The sequence below is a fragment of the Lygodium microphyllum genome, chromosome 26, assembly GCF_053477565.2.
Source record: "Lygodium microphyllum isolate KBCC chromosome 26, Lygodium_microphyllum_v1.1.10, whole genome shotgun sequence".
NCBI lineage: Eukaryota > Viridiplantae > Streptophyta > Polypodiopsida > Schizaeales > Lygodiaceae > Lygodium > Lygodium microphyllum.
The window spans coordinates 68063258-68077161 of NC_141160.1; positions in this window are offsets into that span (position 1 = coordinate 68063258).

Sequence of the window (13904 nt, forward strand, 5' to 3'; positions counted from 1 at the left end):
TATTTTAGGGGACCAAGGATGAGATTTTGCCTTATGGATAGAGGGGTCAAGACCCACTTCCCCTTGTCTCTCACCTACTTTGAACCAAGTGCAATGATTGATTTGCCCTTAGTTTTGATCAATTACAAAGTGATCATCCTAAGTGAGTGCTAGATGTTTAAAGGTCTTTAGGAATCGTTTTAGGTCAATCCTTGTGGGGTGAGGAATCTTTTCAGGTTGATCCCCATGGGATGAGGCAAGAGACACTTCTCTATGAGGTGGACCTAGGGTTGCCTAGTCTGATCAAAGTCCAAATATTCTAGTGGAGTATGGATGACGATAGCTAGGAAAAGATCCTAGACGACCACTAAGCATTACCTTTCACATATGCGGTGGGTACATTACACATGGTATCATCACAAGTTGATATCTTTCGACTACTCGCAAAATGCTTGAAAAGCAATTGAAGTTTATGACCTAGCCTAATTGCCATGAGGTTAGATTCCATGAGAAAAGATCCTAGAATGAAATTTATAGGGCACATATATGAATATGATCTAAGGGAAGGATGAATGTAGTTCTAGATCAAGGATTAAGAAATCATTAATTAATAAAATATTTATGAACCTTGTGTTAATTTTTTTTGAATAAATTATGTTGTTCATTTTTAAGAAACATGTGGAAGATGATTTGCAACATTCCATGAAATGTTTCAAATAGTTTATCAACAAGGAAATCAACATACTATCTCTTTCAGAGAAAAAAATTTCCACCATGAAAAATATTTTTAATCCTTAAGAATATTAGTCCAACCTTGAATCTCAAACCTTACATGAAGACTAGTGACAATAATCTACTTATCTACCTATTTTTGTTGACCGAACAAGTGGTATCAAATATAGCCTGTGGGTATTGCATTGGGCAGAAAGACTTCAATTGGTCACACTCTATAAATTTTATAGGAGTGATCCAAATCTAATAGTTTATATTAATGGTGAGACAATGTCTCTAAATCAATGGGTGTACAGTTCCATTGTCAAGGTCGTTCAACCTAATTGGCTAATGGTGGCCTAGAAATCTTGTCAAGACAATTATGAGATCAAGGAACTTCGTAACCTCCTTGAAAGTTATTTGGCACCAGCTTGATTTCCCTATTTAAAGACATCTCGAGTGAGCTACCAACAATAGCGAAAGTACAATCAAGTCTAAGAAAATGCCACTAATGCTTAGTAAAATTGTGGCAATTACAACAATACAAACATGAACTGGAATAATGAGCCGCAATGTTGAAAATGTGATCAGTTGAGCCATTTCCGCGTTGAATGTCCCAACAAAGGGACTAATGCCAATGCCAGCGTCCCTTTCAATCCTCCAAGAAATGAAAACTTCAACAATAGAAGATGTGGACATGGGGCTAGGCAAGGAGTTGGAAGAGGAGCAGTGTGGAGTTTGAGCCCGTGCATGTGTTGGCACAACCAAGGAAATGGACCCATCCCTAAAAGATGAATGTGAATGAGGGTCCATCCATGCATTAGTAAATAATCAAGGCATTGTGTAGTGATTTTTCCATCATTCAGACCTCGATGGAATATCAAGGTATTCCTTTTAGAATCCTCATCGACTATGGTGCAACTCATTCATTTATTTTCCCAAGATGTGTTAAGGAACTAAAGCTAAATCTTGAGAGAGCTAGAAAATTGATGGTAGAATTAGCAAATGGAAGGGAAATAGTTTCAAATCATGCCATCAATAGAATGCAATTTTAGTTAGATGGTGAAACTAGAGCAGCAAACTTTTGGGTTATGTCTCTAGGGGCATATGATTGTTTATTAGGATGGATTTGTTAAGTCCCAATTAAGAAAATATTCATTGTGGTGAGGGATAGGTCTCATTTAAAAAAATTCTAGGTGAAACAGTCTAGGCACAATGACAATCGAGCAAACCAAAAATTTGGCTAACCAAGGCTAGTCTAATCTTGAAAGGAATTAGAAAAGGGCTCCCATTTTACCTAATTAAACCGAATAAGGTAGAGGATATCGGAGATGAAGATGAGCCCTCATGGCTAATGAGTGAATATACTAACATCTTTCTTGAGGAATTGACATAATTACCTCCTAAGCAGAAAGTAGACCATGAGATAAAATCAATTTTAAGAGCTGAACTAGTCACAAGAAGACCATACAAAATGTCAATTTCGGAGGCTATTGAACTAAAGGAGCAATTGAAGCAATTTTTGGAACAAGGGTTCATTCATCCTAGTAATTCTCATTGGGCTGATCCTGCCCTATTCCAAAAGAAAAAGGACGGAACCCTCAAATTACACATTGATTATATGGGATTGAATCATGTTACCATAAAAAATAAATATTTGATTTCATGGATCGATGAATTGTTGGACAGATTGCAAGGAGCTATGATCTTGTCAAAAATTGACTTGAGATCTGGATATTACCAAATCTAGATAAAAGAAGAAGACATCCCAAAGATAGCCTTCAATATCAGGTATGGCCATTATGAGTTCATCGTAATGTCTTTTGACAAATGCTCTTACTACTTTTAACAGGCTAGTTTAGGATATCTTTAAGCCATATCTTAATGAGTTTGTTCTCACGTTCTTTGATGATATTCTCACTTACTCTAAGGAAGAAGAAGTGCATCTAGATCGTTTGTGGATTGTTATCAAACTTCTTCACAAGAGAACAAGCTCTTCACTAAAAACAAGAAGTGTTAATTCTTCAAGAAGACAATTGAATACCTAGGGTTCATCGTCTCAAAGGAGGGCATCTCCATGGATCCTTTTAAGATCAAGGATATCCACCATGATTAGCCACCAACTCAGAATGTTAATGAAATCAGAGGATTTCTAGGGTTGAAAAGGTGGTATAGAACCTTCATTAAAGACCATTCCCTGGGAGTCTCTCATTGAGTTGCTCAAAAGGCAGCCAAGATCATGTGGGTAGAATGAGAGTAGGAAAGCTTTGCCAAACTAAAAGTGTATCTCACCACTACTCCCATGTTAAAGCTGCTAGACTTCATGAAGGAATTTGAGGTCATCACCAACGCTAGCATTATGGCACTAGGATGCGTTCTCACCTAGGAAGGACATCTCGTTGCTTACTCTTCTTGTAAGCTCAAATCTTATGAGAAAAATTAGGCTACACATGACCTTGAGCTTCTAGCCATCATACATGCCTTGAAACTATGGCATCACTATTTGCTAGGTAGAAGAATCATACTTGTGACTGGTCACAAGAGTCTCAAATGGATCTTCATGTAGCCACATCTCAACATGAGGAAAAGGAGATGGATTGAAGTGCTCTAGGAATTTGATTTTGAGATCAAGTTCCACCTTGGAAAAGATAATGTGGGAGTTGATGCTTTAAGTAGGAAATCATTTCTTAGCTTCCTATTTTTAGAAGATCCCACCAACACATGATTTCTTACAAGCCTAATTTCCATGCCAATCAATCCTATTTTGGAAGTTGTGGTCACTAAAATCCCTAAGGATGTAGATTCTATGGAGTTTAAAGGACCATCAAAGCAAGAGGTGATGGCTCAAATGTGGAAACCAGATACAAACATTACCACATTAAAGGCGAGCTTTTATATTATCAACATAGGCTATGTGTACCAAACTGTTGAAATCTCAAGAAGAATATTCTTTGGGAGGCCTATGATAGCCCTCTAGCTAATCAACCTATCTATGCTAAGACCATAAATGCTGTTAGAAAGAGCTATCACTAGCCAATAATGAAAGCTGATGTGATGAGGTATGTAGCTCAATGCTTGAGTTGCCAGTGAATTAAGGCTAAAGGGATCAAACTTCCAAGAGAGCTACATCAAGTTGACATACCACAAATGAAGTGGAAGTATATCAGTATGGATTCTATAGTTGGTCTACCAATTGTGCGAGGGCGATATGACTCAATTCTAGTAGTCGTGGATACATTGACAAAAGCTGCTCATGTCATTCCTATGAACTATACCTTGAAAGCATTTGGCATTGCTAGATTGTTTGTCAAAGAAATTTTTTGACTACATGGATGCCAAAAAGGATAGTCAATGATAGAGATTCATTATTCAGCTCTAAATTTTGGACATATCTCTTCCAAGCTATTGGCACTCAATTATGTTTATGTACAACCTATCATCCTCAAACTGTTGGGCATACTGAACAAGTCAATCAAGTGTTGGAAGGCATCTTGAGGGGCTAGTATTGCAATAAGGAATCAAGGAAACAGATCCAGTATCTTTCCTTGGTGGAATTTGTCTATAATGCCTCATACCAAACGGAGCATTGGTATGACTCCTTTTTAGGTATTGTATGGGCAAGAATGCTTGTCTCCTCTTAATTTTTCCAATTTGACTTTGAGAGACCTCTGAGAGTCAAAGGATCAAGAAAATGTTTAAAGAAATAGAGGAGCAAATCAAAGTAATCTGCTAGGATATTAAGGTAGCACAAGACCTGGCACAAGACCTATGTTGACACCAATAGGACTTTCCAAACTCTCAAGGAAGGCAAGTTGACACCAATAGGACTTTCCTGACTCTCAAGGAAGGCAAGTTGGTTTTCTTGAGGGTTCGAGCAAAGAAATTTTATTTGACTCTTAGAAAGTTCAAAAAGCTCAGTCTAAGATATTGTGGTCCTTACAAAATTATCAAACGTCTTGGTAGAAATGCTTACAAGTTAGAACTTCCTCCTCATCTCAAAATCTACAGTGTCTTTCATGTAAGTCTCTTGAAACATTATGTTCCTAGCCTTGATCATGTTTTGGATGATGGAAAAATTGCAATGCAACACATGGACTTTTGGAAGTTTAGCCTCCTAAACGAGTCCTAGAAATTAGAGAAAAATCTCTTAGGAATTGTACTCTTCATGAGTACCTTGTGCAATGGAAGGACTTCCCTGAAGAGGATGCTACATGGATCGAGGAGTCCATTCTCAGAAGAGACCACGATGAGTTTCTCTTAAGATGAGGACATCTTGATTTCTCTAAGGGGATCAGGATGTACTGGACCCATTTTTTTTCATCCAAACAATTGCGATGAACCACGCAAGAGTTTTTTCTTTACACATGTATATTTTTTTAATTTCTCTCCTTCGGTCCTCATACAAATCCTACTCTCTCAATGCTAATAAAATTTTCCCTCCTCATAGGCATAAGAATCCCCCTCATTTAAAAAAAAGGAGAGGAAGGTGAGATAATTGGGGGGTGGCAGCCAAATAGGCCGATCTTCCCCCCCGTGAAGACAAAGAAGAGAGAGAAGGAAGAGAATGATTGGAGGGAGAGAGAAAGTAGTGCCAGACAGAGTACTCCTCCCCATTAATCTTATTTTTTAAGGTTAAAAAAAGTTAGGATATTTTGTATCTCTTGTTCCCTCTAGTTGACACATCATACATCCATAACTTTTTAATAAAAAATAATATTATAATAATATCTTCTTAGTGACAATTAACCTTTAAATATCTAGATATTATATCCCAAATGGCAATTTTATGTTTAGCTAAAAATCTAGAATGTTTACCAAATGACATACAATAAATCTTTGAAAAAATCAAGTATATACTAATGCCACCAATTGACACCTCACGAGCTTGATGATATAGGCAGCGTATTCCCCTCCCCCCCCCTTCCACACCTATAAATATAAGGGCTCAGGTGAGTTGTAGAAAAGGTGTAGGCCAAAAGGTGAAGCTATGCCAGTGAGATGGTGAGCGAGTGAAAGAGGATAAGAGCATTTAGAACTTTACTCTACTTATCTGTGATGCCTCCACGATGCGAGCACGTCAATATGGTGGGACCATTGAGTGAAGGAGGTCCATCTAACACAGTAGACCCATCCTCTTCGACTCCTATTGTAGGGATGAGTAACGATAACATCAATCTTAATACTCGGGTAGATCCGTCTATATTTCTTTAAAATGATAATAAAGACATAATAAATTTTATAAATAAGGTCATATTATTTTTTAAAGGTAATGATAATAAATTTAAGAGAATAGAATTACATTTTTAATAGTTTAGTCCTAAGGTTCTTTTATTAAATTAACATTATTATAGATTAGTTAGATATTTTTATATTTATATAATCATAGATGTGTTAGAAGAAATATAAGACGTATTAATAAAACTTCAATTTATGTTTTTATAATATCCTAATTATATTTAACTTTGCAAACTATATATTTCATTATTCTAACAAAAGTTGGGATTGTAAATAATGATGACATATTGATATTTTAAATCATATAATGCTTAGAAATCCCTTCTTATTTCTTTGTGTAATACTTTGCCTTATGAAGGACCAATTGACATGAAAATCATAAATTGATGTTAAACATGATTTTATAAATTAATAAACAGTGACTTTAATAGCAAGCAGTTTGACACTTAGAATCTTCCATTCTAAGTGCGATTATTTAGAAGTTAAAAAAATCAAACTCCTACCCTTAAAAGCATGGAGATATTTGATCATGATAGTAATTCCAGATTTAAGAAGGGCATCACTTGGATTATGAGACCAATAACACCTTCTCCTCCATTTACACTATAATGACATATAGGTAAGTTAGGAGAGCCTATTGAACTTTGTGGACCATTTGACTTTGTATCATTCATAGGTTCTCGGAGAGAGAGAGAGAGAGAGAGAGAGAGAGAGAGAGAGAGAGAGAGAGAGAGAGAGAGAGAGAGAGAGAGAGAGAGAGAGAGAGAGAGAGAGAGAGAGAGAGAGAGAGAGAGAGAGAGAGAGAGAGAGAGAGAGAGAGAGAGAGAGAGAGAGAGAGAGAGAGAGAGAGAGAGAGAGAGAGATGGTTTAGAGCTAGATCACAAGCTGGCTATGTGAGAGGTAGCTTGAGCAATAGGTTAAGTTGAGCTTTTTTGTACTTGTGCAGGTAGTGCTTTAAACCATTATTTACAGTATGGATAGAACTTTCACAACTAGAGTTCATGGTATGACTTTTGAGGAATGATTTATAGGTATGAAGACTGATGTGCCACATTTGAAAGTCTTTGATTATATTACATATTCATGGGACTTATGAATTAAGGAAGAAACATAAACCAAAGACTAAAAAAATGCATGTTTATCAGATATGCTACTGAGTAAAAGAGTATTGCTATTATAACCCTATCATACGTGAGTTTAGTGTGAGCAACAATGCCATTTAGTATGCATCTAGTGATGATGCATTGAATGATGATGATGATGATAGATCATGGTTATGTGGAAATAAAAAAGAAAGAATTTCACACACTTCGTGGACAAAAGACATCATATGGTAGTGGATTTATACTCAACATTTGGCGTGAGAGACTAAGGAAAAGTTCTATAAGGAAGTTTATGATAATACTAATGTAGCTACTAGCCATTCATTTCTTAATAGAGATTCTAGTGATTCAAAAAGTTTGGATGATGAGCTTGGTATCCCTACTATCCAGACACTAGATGTGCAAAAAACACAAGGCTCTAATGAGTGATCTAGTGGTACAAAGATTTAGCGAAGTTAGATATTCTACTGTGGGTCGAAGGTTACATAGGTCGTCATTATGCTTGCATGATAAAAGTTATATAACCCACATGTTTTGAGGAGGTTGTTGGTCATCTTGAAATTGGGATGTAGCTAGGGATGATGAGATGGCTATATAAGAGGCTAGAAAACATGGGATTTAGTAATATTGCCTAAGGTTATTGGCTATAAGTGGGTCTATGAGATCAATCATATTAATGAAGATGGTTATATTAGCAAGTATAAGACATGCCTTATTGGCTAAGGTTATTGGCTATAAGTGGGTCTATAAGATCAATCATATAATGAAGATGGTTATATTAGCAAGTATAAGACATGACTTATTGGTAAAGGCTATGCTCAGACATATGGCATAGATTATGAGGAGGTATTCAATCCAATTGCGAGAATGACAACTATTAGACGTATGATTATGTTGGTAGTACTGGAATGTTGGACTTTACATTAGATGGATGTAAAGAATACCTTCTGAAAGAAGAGGTGTACATGAAACAACTAGCATATGATCAACATATGAAGCATTCCACATGTGTGTGCAAGTTGAAGAAGGCACCATATGGACTAAAATAAGCACCCGAAGCATTATAAAAAAAGATTAGAAACTATATTATCAACATTGATTTTAATGTTTTATATATAATCACTCACTCTATGTGAGGAAGGGTACTATAAATTTGATCATCATAGTCATGTATGTGAATGATTTGATTATTATAGGTGATAGTGAGCATAGGAATGATTGCTAATATCAAGGGTCTTTTGAAGTTAAAAGTTGAGATGGAAGACTTGGTTGAGTTATAATGCTTTCTAGGAATTAAGTTGATCTAGTGTACTCAGGGTATTTGATTCCCCAAAGACATTATGCTTAGATATATGTCATTTTGGACCAAAAGGTAAAGCTAAGTCATGATATTGGAGGTGAAATAGAAGGCCCTAGTATGTTCAAGGGGGTAGTAGGGAGTTTGAGTTACATGGCTATCACGAGGCTAAACTTGAGTTATGTTGTTGGGCTTGTGAGCTAGTTTATGCAGGTACCTAAAAAGGCTCACTTTAAATACAATTAGTTGCATACTTAGATATGTATAGTCTAATTTACACTATGGGCTTTTAGTGAGGCAGGTAAGGATGTGCATTATTGAGTACATAGATATAGATCAAATTGTTAGCATATCAAATAGGTAGTCTACTAATGGCTTCATGTTTTGCAACTGCTTCGAGTGTTAAGAAGTAACCTACATTTGGCATATTGAATACTAAGGTTGAGGAGAAAGGTGTTGCTATGGCAGCATTTGAGGTGATTGTTATAATTTTTGAGAGAGATAGAGGGGAGGGAGAATAAAAGAGTGTGTATATTAGCAGCACGAGAGTTGAAGCACAATGAATGAATGTCATTATTCAAAGGGAAGTAGGTGCTTTTATGAAGGCTTTACAATTCAGGTTTTGGTAGGAACTATTTCATCTAAGTGGTTTCTGATAGATTCCCATAATTAATGGAGTTGATAAGTGAAGGGTGGGTTCCTATGGTGTATGAGTGTAGAGAGACTCTCATTGTTGATGGGAAAAAACCACAATATAAAATAATAAAGTCTATTGGTTTTATATTTCAACACCCCCTTCAAACTCATGATGCACAATGCTTTATGCATGACTTTCTTTTGCAATAGCTTGGTCACCACATCACTTAATCAAGGACGTGTCCATCCTTGAGTAGCCTAGAGGCTCATTGGCTTGCCTTCTCAAGATGATTAGAGGCATCCTTGGCTTGGTCACTTGTAATTAGAGATATGGAAGATTTAGAGAACTTGGGCCTTTACGCATAATGGTATTGGCTACTAAGGTGTATATGTTTGAAGTTACAAGGCTTATAAGATGATGTAAGAAAAATTACAAAAGGGGATGGACACTTTAGAGTAGCCCTTCATCATTTGGAATATCAAGAGAAGCTGTTTTAGCTTGCTTCTTCTTGAAAGCCATGTAAAAGCCTTCAAGATGCTTCTCTTCTTTTGATTTTGCCTCATTGTCTTCTTCTCCTTCTTCATCACTATCTTCAATTTTCTTCATAAGAAATATTTTTTTGAATTTATACAATCAATATATATGCTTGGGAGAGGTGCTCACCCATGCATGGGGGAGATTCTATCCAAGCTTGTGTCATGCATGCTCTCTCTACTTGCCTTCTTTCTTGCAAGTTGTGTTTCTTTTCAATTTTGTAATAATTTGAGCAATTGTATGATGAAGGACCCTAACATTAGTATTCGAGAAAGGTGATTAGAGGATGCATCAAGATCATAGTGAAGGCATATATCCATCCTAGAAGACTACATCATTATTAACATCACAATACATGCTTTTACCTACTAGAGGAAGGCTCTATATGAGGGTTTTGAGTCCTTCTTTTGAAAAGCTCGAGCTCCTCTCTCTCTCTCTCTCTCTCTCTCTCTCTCTCTTTGTAGTGGTAAAACTATAAAAAAAACCAAGTACAAGATAAACACGTGAATTTACGCAAGGAAGATAAACAAACCCACTAATGTACATCATGTCCCATGTCTCTTTGTAGTGGTAAAACTATCAAAAAAACCAAGGGAAAGATCTTCAACTACTACGAGAAAGAGAAAGATAAGTGGACAAGGTGTTGGATCATGAAGGGGAAAGCCATCCACATCTCTCCAAGCCTACCCACCTTTAAGCTTGCCCACTACTTAGCAAGCTTAGGGTTTCCTACCATTTAAAAGTCTCTCCCACTTAGACATGCCAATGATTGAGAACCTCATTTATGAACTTGCATAATATTGAGAAGACTACTTCCCTAAGTCACATCTCTACTACTTTTCTTTTACCTTTAATCTTTTGACTATTCATTTTTTTAATTAGAAGAAATATATAGGTTTATCTTAATCATCAATTCTTTATACATTTTTACTTTTTAAATGTTCTTTTCATATAAAGAATTTAATTTGTACTTTTAACCTAACTCACTTGCATAAAAGAATAGAGCATAACTCTCTAAATCAAACTTTAAATAAATACTCAAGGGAAGTGTGGGGGGGGGAGCATCGCCTCATCTGCATGGAACGACATTGAGAAGCTACAAAAAGATTTTATTCATAGACATTTGGGCATCAAAAGCACCACACCATATGTACTTATAAGGGATTATATTGGATCGTCAAGCGCATAGGACGAGTGTTCAAAGAGGAGAGAGAGATAGGGAAAACACCAGATCCATGAGCCTTCAGGCTCTCAAGCTCATTCCTCCATTTCCACACACTAAACAGAAAAGCACACACACTCTACAAGATAAAGTGACCTAGTGTAAATGTAGACTAGACGGACTAACTCTAGTCAGGTCACTAACTGACTACTAACCCGACTTATTTAATGTAGTCACATGTAGACAGCTGTACACACTAGCTATCATAGATGTCGGTCATAGATGAAGACACACTGATGGTGAGCTTGATTTCTAACACTCCCCCTCACGCTCAAAAACAAAACTCAAATCATCTACATCACTCCAAGTAGCTGTCTAAAGTGAATGAACTTATCTTTACCAAGTGATTTGGTAAAGATGTCTGCTACCTGGTCTTCAGTCTTCACATGCTCCAAGTCAATCTGATCTGCTAAAACCATTTCCCTGATGAAATGGTAGTGAACCTCAATGTGTTTTGATCTTGCATGATAAACATGATTGCTTGCTAACATAACACTGCTCAAATTGTCACAGTACAGCTTGACTTTGCTGTCCAAGTGTACTCCCAAGTCATTCAGCAACTTCTGTAACCACCACGATACTCTGCTTCCGTACTGGACAATGCAACTGTAGGCTGTTTCTTACTTTGCCAACTGATCATGCTACTACCCAATCCAAATGCATAGCCACTGGTTGACCTCCTGTCATATGTGCAACCAGCCTAGTCAGCATCAGTGTACCCCATCAAGTCAAGGGGTTTCCCATATGCATAAAACAGCCCATGATCTGTGGTACTCTTTACATATCTCAGAATTCTTCTGACTGCATCCAAGTGTGGTTTGCGAGGCTTCTACATGAACTGACTGATCAACCCCACAACATAACTCAAGTCAGGTCTAGTGATCGTGAGATAGATCAAGCTGCCTACCATCTATCTGTACATAGTAACATTCTCAATCTCTGTCCCAACATCAATCTGCAGCTTGACATTCTGCTCCAAAGGCATATCCATAGGCTTGCAATCAGCCATACCATATTTCTATAACATGTCATGAGCATATTGCTTCTGTAGCAGCCATATGCCTCGAGGTGTAGAGACAACCTCAATCCCCAAAAAATATTTCAGCTCTCCAAGATCCTTGACCTTAAACTCAGCCTGTAAACATGTCTTTATTTCTGCAATCCCATTTTCATCATCTCCTGTAATGATTAAGTCATCAACATAGACAACTAGAAAAACGTAGCCACTATCTGTCTTCTTTGCAAACAGACTATGATCAGCATCTCCCAATCGGAAACCATATTGCTGTAAATAACTGCTGATGCGAGCATTCCATGCTTTGGGTGCCTGTTTCAACCCATATAATGCCTTTTTCAGCCGACATACATGTGTTGGAAATTCTGGATGTGCATAGCCTTCAGGAGGCTGTTCCATGTAAACGTCTTCTTGTAATTCTCCATTGAGAAATGCATTCTTTACATCCATCTGCCATAGTTTCCAGCCTCTAGCTGCTGCCAAAGCAATCACAGTTCTAACTGTAGCCATCTTTGCTACAGGGCTGAAAGTCTCCTCATAATCAAGACCATACTGCTGCGCATAACCTTTTGCAACCAGCCTGGTCTTATATCTTTCCAATGATCCATCTGATTTACATTTTACCTTATACACCCACTTGCATCCAATAGGTGTTTTTCCCTCAGGCAACTGTACCAAATCCCATGTACCATTTTCAGCCAAAGTTGAATATTCCTCATCCATAGCAGCATGCCAATTCTCATCTGCAACTGCCTCATCAAACTTACTTGGTTCTCTAAAACCTATTACTTTCGTTATATAAGCATAATGACGGGCTGAATATCCAGTGTAAGTATACCTGTCAACAGGTCGTCTGACCCTCTCTGATCTCCTGAGCTGTGGCTCACTGTGAGCTTGCCTCTCATGAGGCGGCACATAACGGCTCTGTCTAGCACCTGGCGTCATAACAGACGGAATTCCCAATTCACTATCTAAGCTGTCACTGCTAGATGAATCATAACCTGCAGTGAGTGGACCTGTTACATCTTCAAAAACCTTTTCTTTTCCCTTATCTGTTCTCCCCCTCACTGACATATCCGTGTCAGTGGATGCAGTAGTGCGACTCTGTAATCATCCTGTCCAAGGACTCACTATAGATGATACATCACCTGTCTGACCAGTCATAGAAATACTCTCTGCAGGAGCATTTTCAGCATGACTCATACTGGGTGAGCCATCAGTAGGCACTGCAACAGGATTCCCATACCAAGATGCTAACTCATCAAATACTACATCTCTGCTTATGAGTGTCTCATGCGTAGAAGGTACATAACACTTATATGCTTTCCGTTCCTGTGCATATCCAATAAACACACTTTTCACTGCCTTAGGATCCAATTTCTTCCTCTTCTCATCCGGTATATGCACATATGCAATGCTGCCAAATACCTTCAAGTGTGAAATATCAGGTTTATGACCATATAGCCGTTCATACGGAGTGACATCATGAATCCCTGCTGTAGGGGTTTGATTCAGCACATATACATCAGTCACCACTGCTTCAGCCCAATAACCATTTGGCAGACATTTTTCATTTAGCGTAGCTCTAGCTGACTCCATCAAAACCCTGTTTTTCCTCTCTGCAACACCGTTTTGCTGCGGTGTATAACTGCATGTGAGCTGTCTTCTGATCCCATGTTTGGCAAGATATCTGTCAAAGTAGTTTGAGACATATTCACCTCCTCCATCTGATCTCAAACATGATATGTAACAGCCCAATTCATTTTCAGCATGTTTCTTGAAGTCTTTGAATGCATCAAACACATCATCCTTATGTTTCAAGATATAAAGCCCAGTGTACCTGTTGAAATCATCAATAAATGAGACATAATATCGTGCACCACCAAAAGAAGCATTATGTGAAGGACCCCAGACATCAGAGTGTACCAACTGTAAAGGCCTAGTGCTGCTTTTTACATGTCTCATAAAAGGAAACCGTGCCTGCTTCCCAAACTGACATGCAGGGCATACATGACCAAAATCATTATACTTGAATTTAGGTAATCCAAGTACTACTTCTTTCTGCTGCATAGATTTCAGCTTTTGTACATTGCATGTCCAATCCGCTTGTGCCAAATCTCTACATCCCGAATGGCACTCTCATCATGTGCAAACATGGCTGCATTGAGTCC